Genomic DNA, 12,640 nt, shown 5'->3' with positions numbered 1-12,640 from the left:
TAGGGTTAGGGTTAGGGTTAGGGTTAGGGTTAGGGTTAGGGTTAGGGTTAGGGTTAGGGTTAGGGTTAGGGTTAGGGTTAGGGTTAGGGTTAGGGTTAGGGTTAGGGTTAGGGTTAGGGTTAGGGTTAGGGTTAGGGTTAGGGTTAGGGTTAGGGTTAGGGTTAGGGTTAGGGTTAGGGTTAGGGTTAGGGTTAGGGTTAGGGTTAGGGTTAGGGTTAGGGTTAGGGTTAGGGTTAGGGTTAGGGTTAGGGTTAGGGTTAGGGTTAGGGTTAGGGTTAGGGTTAGGGTTAGGGTTAGGGTTAGGGTTAGGGTTAGGGTTAGGGTTAGGGTTAGGGTTAGGGTTAGGGTTAGGGTTAGGGTTAGGGTTAGGGTTAGGGTTAGGGTTAGGGTTAGGGTTAGGGTTAGGGTTAGGGTTAGGGTTAGGGTTAGGGTTAGGGTTAGGGTTAGGGTTAGGGTTAGGGTTAGGGTTAGGGTTAGGGTTAGGGTTAGGGTTAGGGTTAGGGTTAGGGTTAGGGTTAGGGTTAGGGTTAGGGTTAGGGTTAGGGTTAGGGTTAGGGTTAGGGTTAGGGTTAGGGTTAGGGTTAGGGTTAGGGTTAGGGTTAGGGTTAGGGTTAGGGTTAGGGTTAGGGTTAGGGTTAGGGTTAGGGTTAGGGTTAGGGTTAGGGTTAGGGTTAGGGTTAGGGTTAGGGTTAGGGTTAGGGTTAGGGTTAGGGTTAGGGTTAGGGTTAGGGTTAGGGTTAGGGTTAGGGTTAGGGTTAGGGTTAGGGTTAGGGTTAGGGTTAGGGTTAGGGTTAGGGTTAGGGTTAGGGTTAGGGTTAGGGTTAGGGTTAGGGTTAGGGTTAGGGTTAGGGTTAGGGTTAGGGTTAGGGTTAGGGTTAGGGTTAGGGTTAGGGTTAGGGTTAGGGTTAGGGTTAGGGTTAGGGTTAGGGTTAGGGTTAGGGTTAGGGTTAGGGTTAGGGTTAGGGTTAGGGTTAGGGTTAGGGTTAGGGTTAGGGTTAGGGTTAGGGTTAGGGTTAGGGTTAGGGTTAGGGTTAGGGTTAGGGTTAGGGTTAGGGTTAGGGTTAGGGTTAGGGTTAGGGTTAGGGTTAGGGTTAGGGTTAGGGTTAGGGTTAGGGTTAGGGTTAGGGTTAGGGTTAGGGTTAGGGTTAGGGTTAGGGTTAGGGTTAGGGTTAGGGTTAGGGTTAGGGTTAGGGTTAGGGTTAGGGTTAGGGTTAGGGTTAGGGTTAGGGTTAGGGTTAGGGTTAGGGTTAGGGTTAGGGTTAGGGTTAGGGTTAGGGTTAGGGTTAGGGTTAGGGTTAGGGTTAGGGTTAGGGTTAGGGTTAGGGTTAGGGTTAGGGTTAGGGTTAGGGTTAGGGTTAGGGTTAGGGTTAGGGTTAGGGTTAGGGTTAGGGTTAGGGTTAGGGTTAGGGTTAGGGTTAGGGTTAGGGTTAGGGTTAGGGTTAGGGTTAGGGTTAGGGTTAGGGTTAGGGTTAGGGTTAGGGTTAGGGTTAGGGTTAGGGTTAGGGTTAGGGTTAGGGTTAGGGTTAGGGTTAGGGTTAGGGTTAGGGTTAGGGTTAGGGTTAGGGTTAGGGTTAGGGTTAGGGTTAGGGTTAGGGTTAGGGTTAGGGTTAGGGTTAGGGTTAGGGTTAGGGTTAGGGTTAGGGTTAGGGTTAGGGTTAGGGTTAGGGTTAGGGTTAGGGTTAGGGTTAGGGTTAGGGTTAGGGTTAGGGTTAGGGTTAGGGTTAGGGTTAGGGTTAGGGTTAGGGTTAGGGTTAGGGTTAGGGTTAGGGTTAGGGTTAGGGTTAGGGTTAGGGTTAGGGTTAGGGTTAGGGTTAGGGTTAGGGTTAGGGTTAGGGTTAGGGTTAGGGTTAGGGTTAGGGTTAGGGTTAGGGTTAGGGTTAGGGTTAGGGTTAGGGTTAGGGTTAGGGTTAGGGTTAGGGTTAGGGTTAGGGTTAGGGTTAGGGTTAGGGTTAGGGTTAGGGTTAGGGTTAGGGTTAGGGTTAGGGTTAGGGTTAGGGTTAGGGTTAGGGTTAGGGTTAGGGTTAGGGTTAGGGTTAGGGTTAGGGTTAGGGTTAGGGTTAGGGTTAGGGTTAGGGTTAGGGTTAGGGTTAGGGTTAGGGTTAGGGTTAGGGTTAGGGTTAGGGTTAGGGTTAGGGTTAGGGTTAGGGTTAGGGTTAGGGTTAGGGTTAGGGTTAGGGTTAGGGTTAGGGTTAGGGTTAGGGTTAGGGTTAGGGTTAGGGTTAGGGTTAGGGTTAGGGTTAGGGTTAGGGTTAGGGTTAGGGTTAGGGTTAGGGTTAGGGTTAGGGTTAGGGTTAGGGTTAGGGTTAGGGTTAGGGTTAGGGTTAGGGTTAGGGTTAGGGTTAGGGTTAGGGTTAGGGTTAGGGTTAGGGTTAGGGTTAGGGTTAGGGTTAGGGTTAGGGTTAGGGTTAGGGTTAGGGTTAGGGTTAGGGTTAGGGTTAGGGTTAGGGTTAGGGTTAGGGTTAGGGTTAGGGTTAGGGTTAGGGTTAGGGTTAGGGTTAGGGTTAGGGTTAGGGTTAGGGTTAGGGTTAGGGTTAGGGTTAGGGTTAGGGTTAGGGTTAGGGTTAGGGTTAGGGTTAGGGTTAGGGTTAGGGTTAGGGTTAGGGTTAGGGTTAGGGTTAGGGTTAGGGTTAGGGTTAGGGTTAGGGTTAGGGTTAGGGTTAGGGTTAGGGTTAGGGTTAGGGTTAGGGTTAGGGTTAGGGTTAGGGTTAGGGTTAGGGTTAGGGTTAGGGTTAGGGTTAGGGTTAGGGTTAGGGTTAGGGTTAGGGTTAGGGTTAGGGTTAGGGTTAGGGTTAGGGTTAGGGTTAGGGTTAGGGTTAGGGTTAGGGTTAGGGTTAGGGTTAGGGTTAGGGTTAGGGTTAGGGTTAGGGTTAGGGTTAGGGTTAGGGTTAGGGTTAGGGTTAGGGTTAGGGTTAGGGTTAGGGTTAGGGTTAGGGTTAGGGTTAGGGTTAGGGTTAGGGTTAGGGTTAGGGTTAGGGTTAGGGTTAGGGTTAGGGTTAGGGTTAGGGTTAGGGTTAGGGTTAGGGTTAGGGTTAGGGTTAGGGTTAGGGTTAGGGTTAGGGTTAGGGTTAGGGTTAGGGTTAGGGTTAGGGTTAGGGTTAGGGTTAGGGTTAGGGTTAGGGTTAGGGTTAGGGTTAGGGTTAGGGTTAGGGTTAGGGTTAGGGTTAGGGTTAGGGTTAGGGTTAGGGTTAGGGTTAGGGTTAGGGTTAGGGTTAGGGTTAGGGTTAGGGTTAGGGTTAGGGTTAGGGTTAGGGTTAGGGTTAGGGTTAGGGTTAGGGTTAGGGTTAGGGTTAGGGTTAGGGTTAGGGTTAGGGTTAGGGTTAGGGTTAGGGTTAGGGTTAGGGTTAGGGTTAGGGTTAGGGTTAGGGTTAGGGTTAGGGTTAGGGTTAGGGTTAGGGTTAGGGTTAGGGTTAGGGTTAGGGTTAGGGTTAGGGTTAGGGTTAGGGTTAGGGTTAGGGTTAGGGTTAGGGTTAGGGTTAGGGTTAGGGTTAGGGTTAGGGTTAGGGTTAGGGTTAGGGTTAGGGTTAGGGTTAGGGTTAGGGTTAGGGTTAGGGTTAGGGTTAGGGTTAGGGTTAGGGTTAGGGTTAGGGTTAGGGTTAGGGTTAGGGTTAGGGTTAGGGTTAGGGTTAGGGTTAGGGTTAGGGTTAGGGTTAGGGTTAGGGTTAGGGTTAGGGTTAGGGTTAGGGTTAGGGTTAGGGTTAGGGTTAGGGTTAGGGTTAGGGTTAGGGTTAGGGTTAGGGTTAGGGTTAGGGTTAGGGTTAGGGTTAGGGTTAGGGTTAGGGTTAGGGTTAGGGTTAGGGTTAGGGTTAGGGTTAGGGTTAGGGTTAGGGTTAGGGTTAGGGTTAGGGTTAGGGTTAGGGTTAGGGTTAGGGTTAGGGTTAGGGTTAGGGTTAGGGTTAGGGTTAGGGTTAGGGTTAGGGTTAGGGTTAGGGTTAGGGTTAGGGTTAGGGTTAGGGTTAGGGTTAGGGTTAGGGTTAGGGTTAGGGTTAGGGTTAGGGTTAGGGTTAGGGTTAGGGTTAGGGTTAGGGTTAGGGTTAGGGTTAGGGTTAGGGTTAGGGTTAGGGTTAGGGTTAGGGTTAGGGTTAGGGTTAGGGTTAGGGTTAGGGTTAGGGTTAGGGTTAGGGTTAGGGTTAGGGTTAGGGTTAGGGTTAGGGTTAGGGTTAGGGTTAGGGTTAGGGTTAGGGTTAGGGTTAGGGTTAGGGTTAGGGTTAGGGTTAGGGTTAGGGTTAGGGTTAGGGTTAGGGTTAGGGTTAGGGTTAGGGTTAGGGTTAGGGTTAGGGTTAGGGTTAGGGTTAGGGTTAGGGTTAGGGTTAGGGTTAGGGTTAGGGTTAGGGTTAGGGTTAGGGTTAGGGTTAGGGTTAGGGTTAGGGTTAGGGTTAGGGTTAGGGTTAGGGTTAGGGTTAGGGTTAGGGTTAGGGTTAGGGTTAGGGTTAGGGTTAGGGTTAGGGTTAGGGTTAGGGTTAGGGTTAGGGTTAGGGTTAGGGTTAGGGTTAGGGTTAGGGTTAGGGTTAGGGTTAGGGTTAGGGTTAGGGTTAGGGTTAGGGTTAGGGTTAGGGTTAGGGTTAGGGTTAGGGTTAGGGTTAGGGTTAGGGTTAGGGTTAGGGTTAGGGTTAGGGTTAGGGTTAGGGTTAGGGTTAGGGTTAGGGTTAGGGTTAGGGTTAGGGTTAGGGTTAGGGTTAGGGTTAGGGTTAGGGTTAGGGTTAGGGTTAGGGTTAGGGTTAGGGTTAGGGTTAGGGTTAGGGTTAGGGTTAGGGTTAGGGTTAGGGTTAGGGTTAGGGTTAGGGTTAGGGTTAGGGTTAGGGTTAGGGTTAGGGTTAGGGTTAGGGTTAGGGTTAGGGTTAGGGTTAGGGTTAGGGTTAGGGTTAGGGTTAGGGTTAGGGTTAGGGTTAGGGTTAGGGTTAGGGTTAGGGTTAGGGTTAGGGTTAGGGTTAGGGTTAGGGTTAGGGTTAGGGTTAGGGTTAGGGTTAGGGTTAGGGTTAGGGTTAGGGTTAGGGTTAGGGTTAGGGTTAGGGTTAGGGTTAGGGTTAGGGTTAGGGTTAGGGTTAGGGTTAGGGTTAGGGTTAGGGTTAGGGTTAGGGTTAGGGTTAGGGTTAGGGTTAGGGTTAGGGTTAGGGTTAGGGTTAGGGTTAGGGTTAGGGTTAGGGTTAGGGTTAGGGTTAGGGTTAGGGTTAGGGTTAGGGTTAGGGTTAGGGTTAGGGTTAGGGTTAGGGTTAGGGTTAGGGTTAGGGTTAGGGTTAGGGTTAGGGTTAGGGTTAGGGTTAGGGTTAGGGTTAGGGTTAGGGTTAGGGTTAGGGTTAGGGTTAGGGTTAGGGTTAGGGTTAGGGTTAGGGTTAGGGTTAGGGTTAGGGTTAGGGTTAGGGTTAGGGTTAGGGTTAGGGTTAGGGTTAGGGTTAGGGTTAGGGTTAGGGTTAGGGTTAGGGTTAGGGTTAGGGTTAGGGTTAGGGTTAGGGTTAGGGTTAGGGTTAGGGTTAGGGTTAGGGTTAGGGTTAGGGTTAGGGTTAGGGTTAGGGTTAGGGTTAGGGTTAGGGTTAGGGTTAGGGTTAGGGTTAGGGTTAGGGTTAGGGTTAGGGTTAGGGTTAGGGTTAGGGTTAGGGTTAGGGTTAGGGTTAGGGTTAGGGTTAGGGTTAGGGTTAGGGTTAGGGTTAGGGTTAGGGTTAGGGTTAGGGTTAGGGTTAGGGTTAGGGTTAGGGTTAGGGTTAGGGTTAGGGTTAGGGTTAGGGTTAGGGTTAGGGTTAGGGTTAGGGTTAGGGTTAGGGTTAGGGTTAGGGTTAGGGTTAGGGTTAGGGTTAGGGTTAGGGTTAGGGTTAGGGTTAGGGTTAGGGTTAGGGTTAGGGTTAGGGTTAGGGTTAGGGTTAGGGTTAGGGTTAGGGTTAGGGTTAGGGTTAGGGTTAGGGTTAGGGTTAGGGTTAGGGTTAGGGTTAGGGTTAGGGTTAGGGTTAGGGTTAGGGTTAGGGTTAGGGTTAGGGTTAGGGTTAGGGTTAGGGTTAGGGTTAGGGTTAGGGTTAGGGTTAGGGGTTAGGGTTAGGGTTAGGGTTAGGGTTAGGGTTAGGGTTAGGGTTAGGGTTAGGGTTAGGGTTAGGGTTAGGGTTAGGGTTAGGGTTAGGGTTAGGGTTAGGGTTAGGGTTAGGGTTAGGGTTAGGGTTAGGGTTAGGGTTAGGGTTAGGGTTAGGGTTAGGGTTAGGGTTAGGGTTAGGGTTAGGGTTAGGGTTAGGGTTAGGGTTAGGGTTAGGGTTAGGGTTAGGGTTAGGGTTAGGGTTAGGGTTAGGGTTAGGGTTAGGGTTAGGGTTAGGGTTAGGGTTAGGGTTAGGGTTAGGGTTAGGGTTAGGGTTAGGGTTAGGGTTAGGGTTAGGGTTAGGGTTAGGGTTAGGGTTAGGGTTAGGGTTAGGGTTAGGGTTAGGGTTAGGGTTAGGGTTAGGGTTAGGGTTAGGGTTAGGGTTAGGGTTAGGGTTAGGGTTAGGGTTAGGGTTAGGGTTAGGGTTAGGGTTAGGGTTAGGGTTAGGGTTAGGGTTAGGGTTAGGGTTAGGGTTAGGGTTAGGGTTAGGGTTAGGGTTAGGGTTAGGGTTAGGGTTAGGGTTAGGGTTAGGGTTAGGGTTAGGGTTAGGGTTAGGGTTAGGGTTAGGGTTAGGGTTAGGGTTAGGGTTAGGGTTAGGGTTAGGGTTAGGGTTAGGGTTAGGGTTAGGGTTAGGGTTAGGGTTAGGGTTAGGGTTAGGGTTAGGGTTAGGGTTAGGGTTAGGGTTAGGGTTAGGGTTAGGGTTAGGGTTAGGGTTAGGGTTAGGGTTAGGGTTAGGGTTAGGGTTAGGGTTAGGGTTAGGGTTAGGGTTAGGGTCTAGGGTTAGGGTTAGGGTTAGGGTTAGGGTTAGGGTTAGGGTTAGGGTTAGGGTTAGGGTTAGGGTTAGGGTTAGGGTTAGGGTTAGGGTTAGGGTTAGGGTTAGGGTTAGGGTTAGGGTTAGGGTTAGGGTTAGGGTTAGGGTTAGGGTTAGGGTTAGGGTTAGGGTTAGGGTTAGGGTTAGGGTTAGGGTTAGGGTTAGGGTTAGGGTTAGGGTTAGGGTTAGGGTTAGGGTTAGGGTTAGGGTTAGGGTTAGGGTTAGGGTTAGGGTTAGGGTTAGGGTTAGGGTTAGGGTTAGGGTTAGGGTTAGGGTTAGGGTTAGGGTTAGGGTTAGGGTTAGGGTTAGGGTTAGGGTTAGGGTTAGGGTTAGGGTTAGGGTTAGGGTTAGGGTTAGGGTTAGGGTTAGGGTTAGGGTTAGGGTTAGGGTTAGGGTTAGGGTTAGGGTTAGGGTTAGGGTTAGGGTTAGGGTTAGGGTTAGGGTTAGGGTTAGGGTTAGGGTTAGGGTTAGGGTTAGGGTTAGGGTTAGGGTTAGGGTTAGGGTTAGGGTTAGGGTTAGGGTTAGGGTTAGGGTTAGGGTTAGGGTTAGGGTTAGGGTTAGGGTTAGGGTTAGGGTTAGGGTTAGGGTTAGGGTTAGGGTTAGGGTTAGGGTTAGGGTTAGGGTTAGGGTTAGGGTTAGGGTTAGGGTTAGGGTTAGGGTTAGGGTTAGGGTTAGGGTTAGGGTTAGGGTTAGGGTTAGGGTTAGGGTTAGGGTTAGGGTTAGGGTTAGGGTTAGGGTTAGGGTTAGGGTTAGGGTTAGGGTTAGGGTTAGGGTTAGGGTTAGGGTTAGGGTTAGGGTTAGGGTTAGGGTTAGGGTTAGGGTTAGGGTTAGGGTTAGGGTTAGGGTTAGGGTTAGGGTTAGGGTTAGGGTTAGGGTTAGGGTTAGGGTTAGGGTTAGGGTTAGGGTTAGGGTTAGGGTTAGGGTTAGGGTTAGGGTTAGGGTTAGGGTTAGGGTTAGGGTTAGGGTTAGGGTTAGGGTTAGGGTTAGGGTTAGGGTTAGGGTTAGGGTTAGGGTTAGGGTTAGGGTTAGGGTTAGGGTTAGGGTTAGGGTTAGGGTTAGGGTTAGGGTTAGGGTTAGGGTTAGGGTTAGGGTTAGGGTTAGGGTTAGGGTTAGGGTTAGGGTTAGGGTTAGGGTTAGGGTTAGGGTTAGGGTTAGGGTTAGGGTTAGGGTTAGGGTTAGGGTTAGGGTTAGGGTTAGGGTTAGGGTTAGGGTTAGGGTTAGGGTTAGGGTTAGGGTTAGGGTTAGGGTTAGGGTTAGGGTTAGGGTTAGGGTTAGGGTTAGGGTTAGGGTTAGGGTTAGGGTTAGGGTTAGGGTTAGGGTTAGGGTTAGGGTTAGGGTTAGGGTTAGGGTTAGGGTTAGGGTTAGGGTTAGGGTTAGGGTTAGGGTTAGGGTTAGGGTTAGGGTTAGGGTTAGGGTTAGGGTTAGGGTTAGGGTTAGGGTTAGGGTTAGGGTTAGGGTTAGGGTTAGGGTTAGGGTTAGGGTTAGGGTTAGGGTTAGGGTTAGGGTTAGGGTTAGGGTTAGGGTTAGGGTTAGGGTTAGGGTTAGGGTTAGGGTTAGGGTTAGGGTTAGGGTTAGGGTTAGGGTTAGGGTTAGGGTTAGGGTTAGGGTTAGGGTTAGGGTTAGGGTTAGGGTTAGGGTTAGGGTTAGGGTTAGGGTTAGGGTTAGGGTTAGGGTTAGGGTTAGGGTTAGGGTTAGGGTTAGGGTTAGGGTTAGGGTTAGGGTTAGGGTTAGGGTTAGGGTTAGGGTTAGGGTTAGGGTTAGGGTTAGGGTTAGGGTTAGGGTTAGGGTTAGGGTTAGGGTTAGGGTTAGGGTTAGGGTTAGGGTTAGGGTTAGGGTTAGGGTTAGGGTTAGGGTTAGGGTTAGGGTTAGGGTTAGGGTTAGGGTTAGGGTTAGGGTTAGGGTTAGGGTTAGGGTTAGGGTTAGGGTTAGGGTTAGGGTTAGGGTTAGGGTTAGGGTTAGGGTTAGGGTTAGGGTTAGGGTTAGGGTTAGGGTTAGGGTTAGGGTTAGGGTTAGGGTTAGGGTTAGGGTTAGGGTTAGGGTTAGGGTTAGGGTTAGGGTTAGGGTTAGGGTTAGGGTTAGGGTTAGGGTTAGGAGGGTTAGGGTTAGGGTTAGGGTTAGGGTTAGGGTTAGGGTTAGGGTTAGGGTTAGGGTTAGGGTTAGGGTTAGGGTTAGGGTTAGGGTTAGGGTTAGGGTTAGGGGGTTGTTAGGGTTGGGTTAGGGTGAGGGTAGGGTTAGGGTGTTTGGGTTAGGGTTAGGTTAGGGTTAGGGTAAGGTTAGGGTTAGGGTTAGGGGTAGGGTCTAAGGGGTAGGGGGTAGGGGTTAGGGGTTAGGGGTAGGGGATAGGGTTAGGGTTAGGGGTCGGGGTTAGGGGGTAGGGTTAGGGGTAGGGTGTGGGTTAGGGGGTAGGGGGGGGTTAGGGTTAGGGTTAGGGTTAGGGTTAGGGTTAGGGTTAGGGTTAGGGTTAGGGTTAGGGTTAGGGTTAGGGTTAGGGTTAGGGTTAGGGTTAGGGTTAGGGTTAGGGTTAGGGTTAGGGTTAGGGTTAGGGTTAGGGTTAGGGTTAGGGTTAGGGTTAGGGTTAGGGTTAGGGTTAGGGTTAGGGTTAGGGTTAGGGTTAGGGTTAGGGTTAGGGTTAGGGTTAGGGTTAGGGTTAGGGTTAGGGTTAGGGTTAGGGTTAGGGTTAGGGTTAGGGTTAGGGTTAGGGTTAGGGTTAGGGTTAGGGTTAGGGTTAGGGTTAGGGTTAGGGTTAGGGTTAGGGTTAGGGTTAGGGTTAGGGTTAGGGTTAGGGTTAGGGTTAGGGTTAGGGTTAGGGTTAGGGTTAGGGTTAGGGTTAGGGTTAGGGTTAGGGTTAGGGTTAGGGTTAGGGTTAGGGTTAGGGTTAGGGTTAGGGTTAGGGTTAGGGTTAGGGTTAGGGTTAGGGTTAGGGTTAGGGTTAGGGTTAGGGTTAGGGTTAGGGTTAGGGTTAGGGTTAGGGTTAGGGTTAGGGTTAGGGTTAGGGTTAGGGTTAGGGTTAGGGTTAGGGTTAGGGTTAGGGTTAGGGTTAGGGTTAGGGTTAGGGTTAGGGTTAGGGTTAGGGTTAGGGTTAGGGTTAGGGTTAGGGTTAGGGTTAGGGTTAGGGTTAGGGTTAGGGTTAGGGTTAGGGTTAGGGTTAGGGTTAGGGTTAGGGTTAGGGTTAGGGTTAGGGTTAGGGTTAGGGTTAGGGTTAGGGTTAGGGTTAGGGTTAGGGTTAGGGTTAGGGTTAGGGTTAGGGTTAGGGTTAGGGTTAGGGTTAGGGTTAGGGTTAGGGTTAGGGTTAGGGTTAGGGTTAGGGTTAGGGTTAGGGTTAGGGTTAGGGTTAGGGTTAGGGTTAGGGTTAGGGTTAGGGTTAGGGTTAGGGTTAGGGTTAGGGTTAGGGTTAGGGTTAGGGTTAGGGTTAGGGTTAGGGTTAGGGTTAGGGTTAGGGTTAGGGTTAGGGTTAGGGTTAGGGTTAGGGTTAGGGTTAGGGTTAGGGTTAGGGTTAGGGTTAGGGTTAGGGTTAGGGTTAGGGTTAGGGTTAGGGTTAGGGTTAGGGTTAGGGTTAGGGTTAGGGTTAGGGTTAGGGTTAGGGTTAGGGTTAGGGTTAGGGTTAGGGTTAGGGTTAGGGTTAGGGTTAGGGTTAGGGTTAGGGTTAGGGTTAGGGTTAGGGTTAGGGTTAGGGTTAGGGTTAGGGTTAGGGTTAGGGTTAGGGTTAGGGTTAGGGTTAGGGTTAGGGTTAGGGTTAGGGTTAGGGTTAGGGTTAGGGTTAGGGTTAGGGTTAGGGTTAGGGTTAGGGTTAGGGTTAGGGTTAGGGTTAGGGTTAGGGTTAGGGTTAGGGTTAGGGTTAGGGTTAGGGTTAGGGTTAGGGTTAGGGTTAGGGTTAGGGTTAGGGTTAGGGTTAGGGTTAGGGTTAGGGTTAGGGTTAGGGTTAGGGTTAGGGTTAGGGTTAGGGTTAGGGTTAGGGTTAGGGTTAGGGTTAGGGTTAGGGTTAGGGTTAGGGTTAGGGTTAGGGTTAGGGTTAGGGTTAGGGTTAGGGTTAGGGTTAGGGTTAGGGTTAGGGTTAGGGTTAGGGTTAGGGTTAGGGTTAGGGTTAGGGTTAGGGTTAGGGTTAGGGTTAGGGTTAGGGTTAGGGTTAGGGTTAGGGTTAGGGTTAGGGTTAGGGTTAGGGTTAGGGTTAGGGTTAGGGTTAGGGTTAGGGTTAGGGTTAGGGTTAGGGTTAGGGTTAGGGTTAGGGTTAGGGTTAGGGTTAGGGTTAGGGTTAGGGTTAGGGTTAGGGTTAGGGTTAGGGTTAGGGTTAGGGTTAGGGTTAGGGTTAGGGTTAGGGTTAGGGTTAGGGTTAGGGTTAGGGTTAGGGTTAGGGTTAGGGTTAGGGTTAGGGTTAGGGTTAGGGTTAGGGTTAGGGTTAGGGTTAGGGTTAGGGTTAGGGTTAGGGTTAGGGTTAGGGTTAGGGTTAGGGTTAGGGTTAGGGTTAGGGTTAGGGTTAGGGTTAGGGTTAGGGTTAGGGTTAGGGTTAGGGTTAGGGTTAGGGTTAGGGTTAGGGTTAGGGTTAGGGTTAGGGTTAGGGTTAGGGTTAGGGTTAGGGTTAGGGTTAGGGTTAGGGTTAGGGTTAGGGTTAGGGTTAGGGTTAGGGTTAGGGTTAGGGTTAGGGTTAGGGTTAGGGTTAGGGTTAGGGTTAGGGTTAGGGTTAGGGTTAGGGTTAGGGTTAGGGTTAGGGTTAGGGTTAGGGTTAGGGTTAGGGTTAGGGTTAGGGTTAGGGTTAGGGTTAGGGTTAGGGTTAGGGTTAGGGTTAGGGTTAGGGTTAGGGTTAGGGTTAGGGTTAGGGTTAGGGTTAGGGTTAGGGTTAGGGTTAGGGTTAGGGTTAGGGTTAGGGTTAGGGTTAGGGTTAGGGTTAGGGTTAGGGTTAGGGTTAGGGTTAGGGTTAGGGTTAGGGTTAGGGTTAGGGTTAGGGTTAGGGTTAGGGTTAGGGTTAGGGTTAGGGTTAGGGTTAGGGTTAGGGTTAGGGTTAGGGTTAGGGTTAGGGTTAGGGTTAGGGTTAGGGTTAGGGTTAGGGTTAGGGTTAGGGTTAGGGTTAGGGTTAGGGTTAGGGTTAGGGTTAGGGTTAGGGTTAGGGTTAGGGTTAGGGTTAGGGTTAGGGTTAGGGTTAGGGTTAGGGTTAGGGTTAGGGTTAGGGTTAGGGTTAGGGTTAGGGTTAGGGTTAGGGTTAGGGTTAGGGTTAGGGTTAGGGTTAGGGTTAGGGTTAGGGTTAGGGTTAGGGTTAGGGTTAGGGTTAGGGTTAGGGTTAGGGTTAGGGTTAGGGTTAGGGTTAGGGTTAGGGTTAGGGTTAGGGTTAGGGTTAGGGTTAGGGTTAGGGTTAGGGTTAGGGTTAGGGTTAGGGTTAGGGTTAGGGTTAGGGTTAGGGTTAGGGTTAGGGTTAGGGTTAGGGTTAGGGTTAGGGTTAGGGTTAGGGTTAGGGTTAGGGTTAGGGTTAGGGTTAGGGTTAGGGTTAGGGTTAGGGTTAGGGTTAGGGTTAGGGTTAGGGTTAGGGTTAGGGTTAGGGTTAGGGTTAGGGTTAGGGTTAGGGTTAGGGTTAGGGTTAGGGTTAGGGTTAGGGTTAGGGTTAGGGTTAGGGTTAGGGTTAGGGTTAGGGTTAGGGTTAGGGTTAGGGTTAGGGTTAGGGTTAGGGTTAGGGTTAGGGTTAGGGTTAGGGTTAGGGTTAGGGTTAGGGTTAGGGTTAGGGTTAGGGTTAGGGTTAGGGTTAGGGTTAGGGTTAGGGTTAGGGTTAGGGTTAGGGTTAGGGTTAGGGTTAGGGT

Source organism: Idiotropiscis lumnitzeri, chromosome 1 (genome assembly GCF_059441095.1).
Source record: "Idiotropiscis lumnitzeri isolate Australia: NSW breed Sydney's pygmy pipehorse chromosome 1, RoL_Ilum_1.0, whole genome shotgun sequence".
NCBI lineage: Eukaryota > Metazoa > Chordata > Actinopteri > Syngnathiformes > Syngnathidae > Idiotropiscis > Idiotropiscis lumnitzeri.
Note: the sequence above shows the minus strand (reverse complement) of the source record.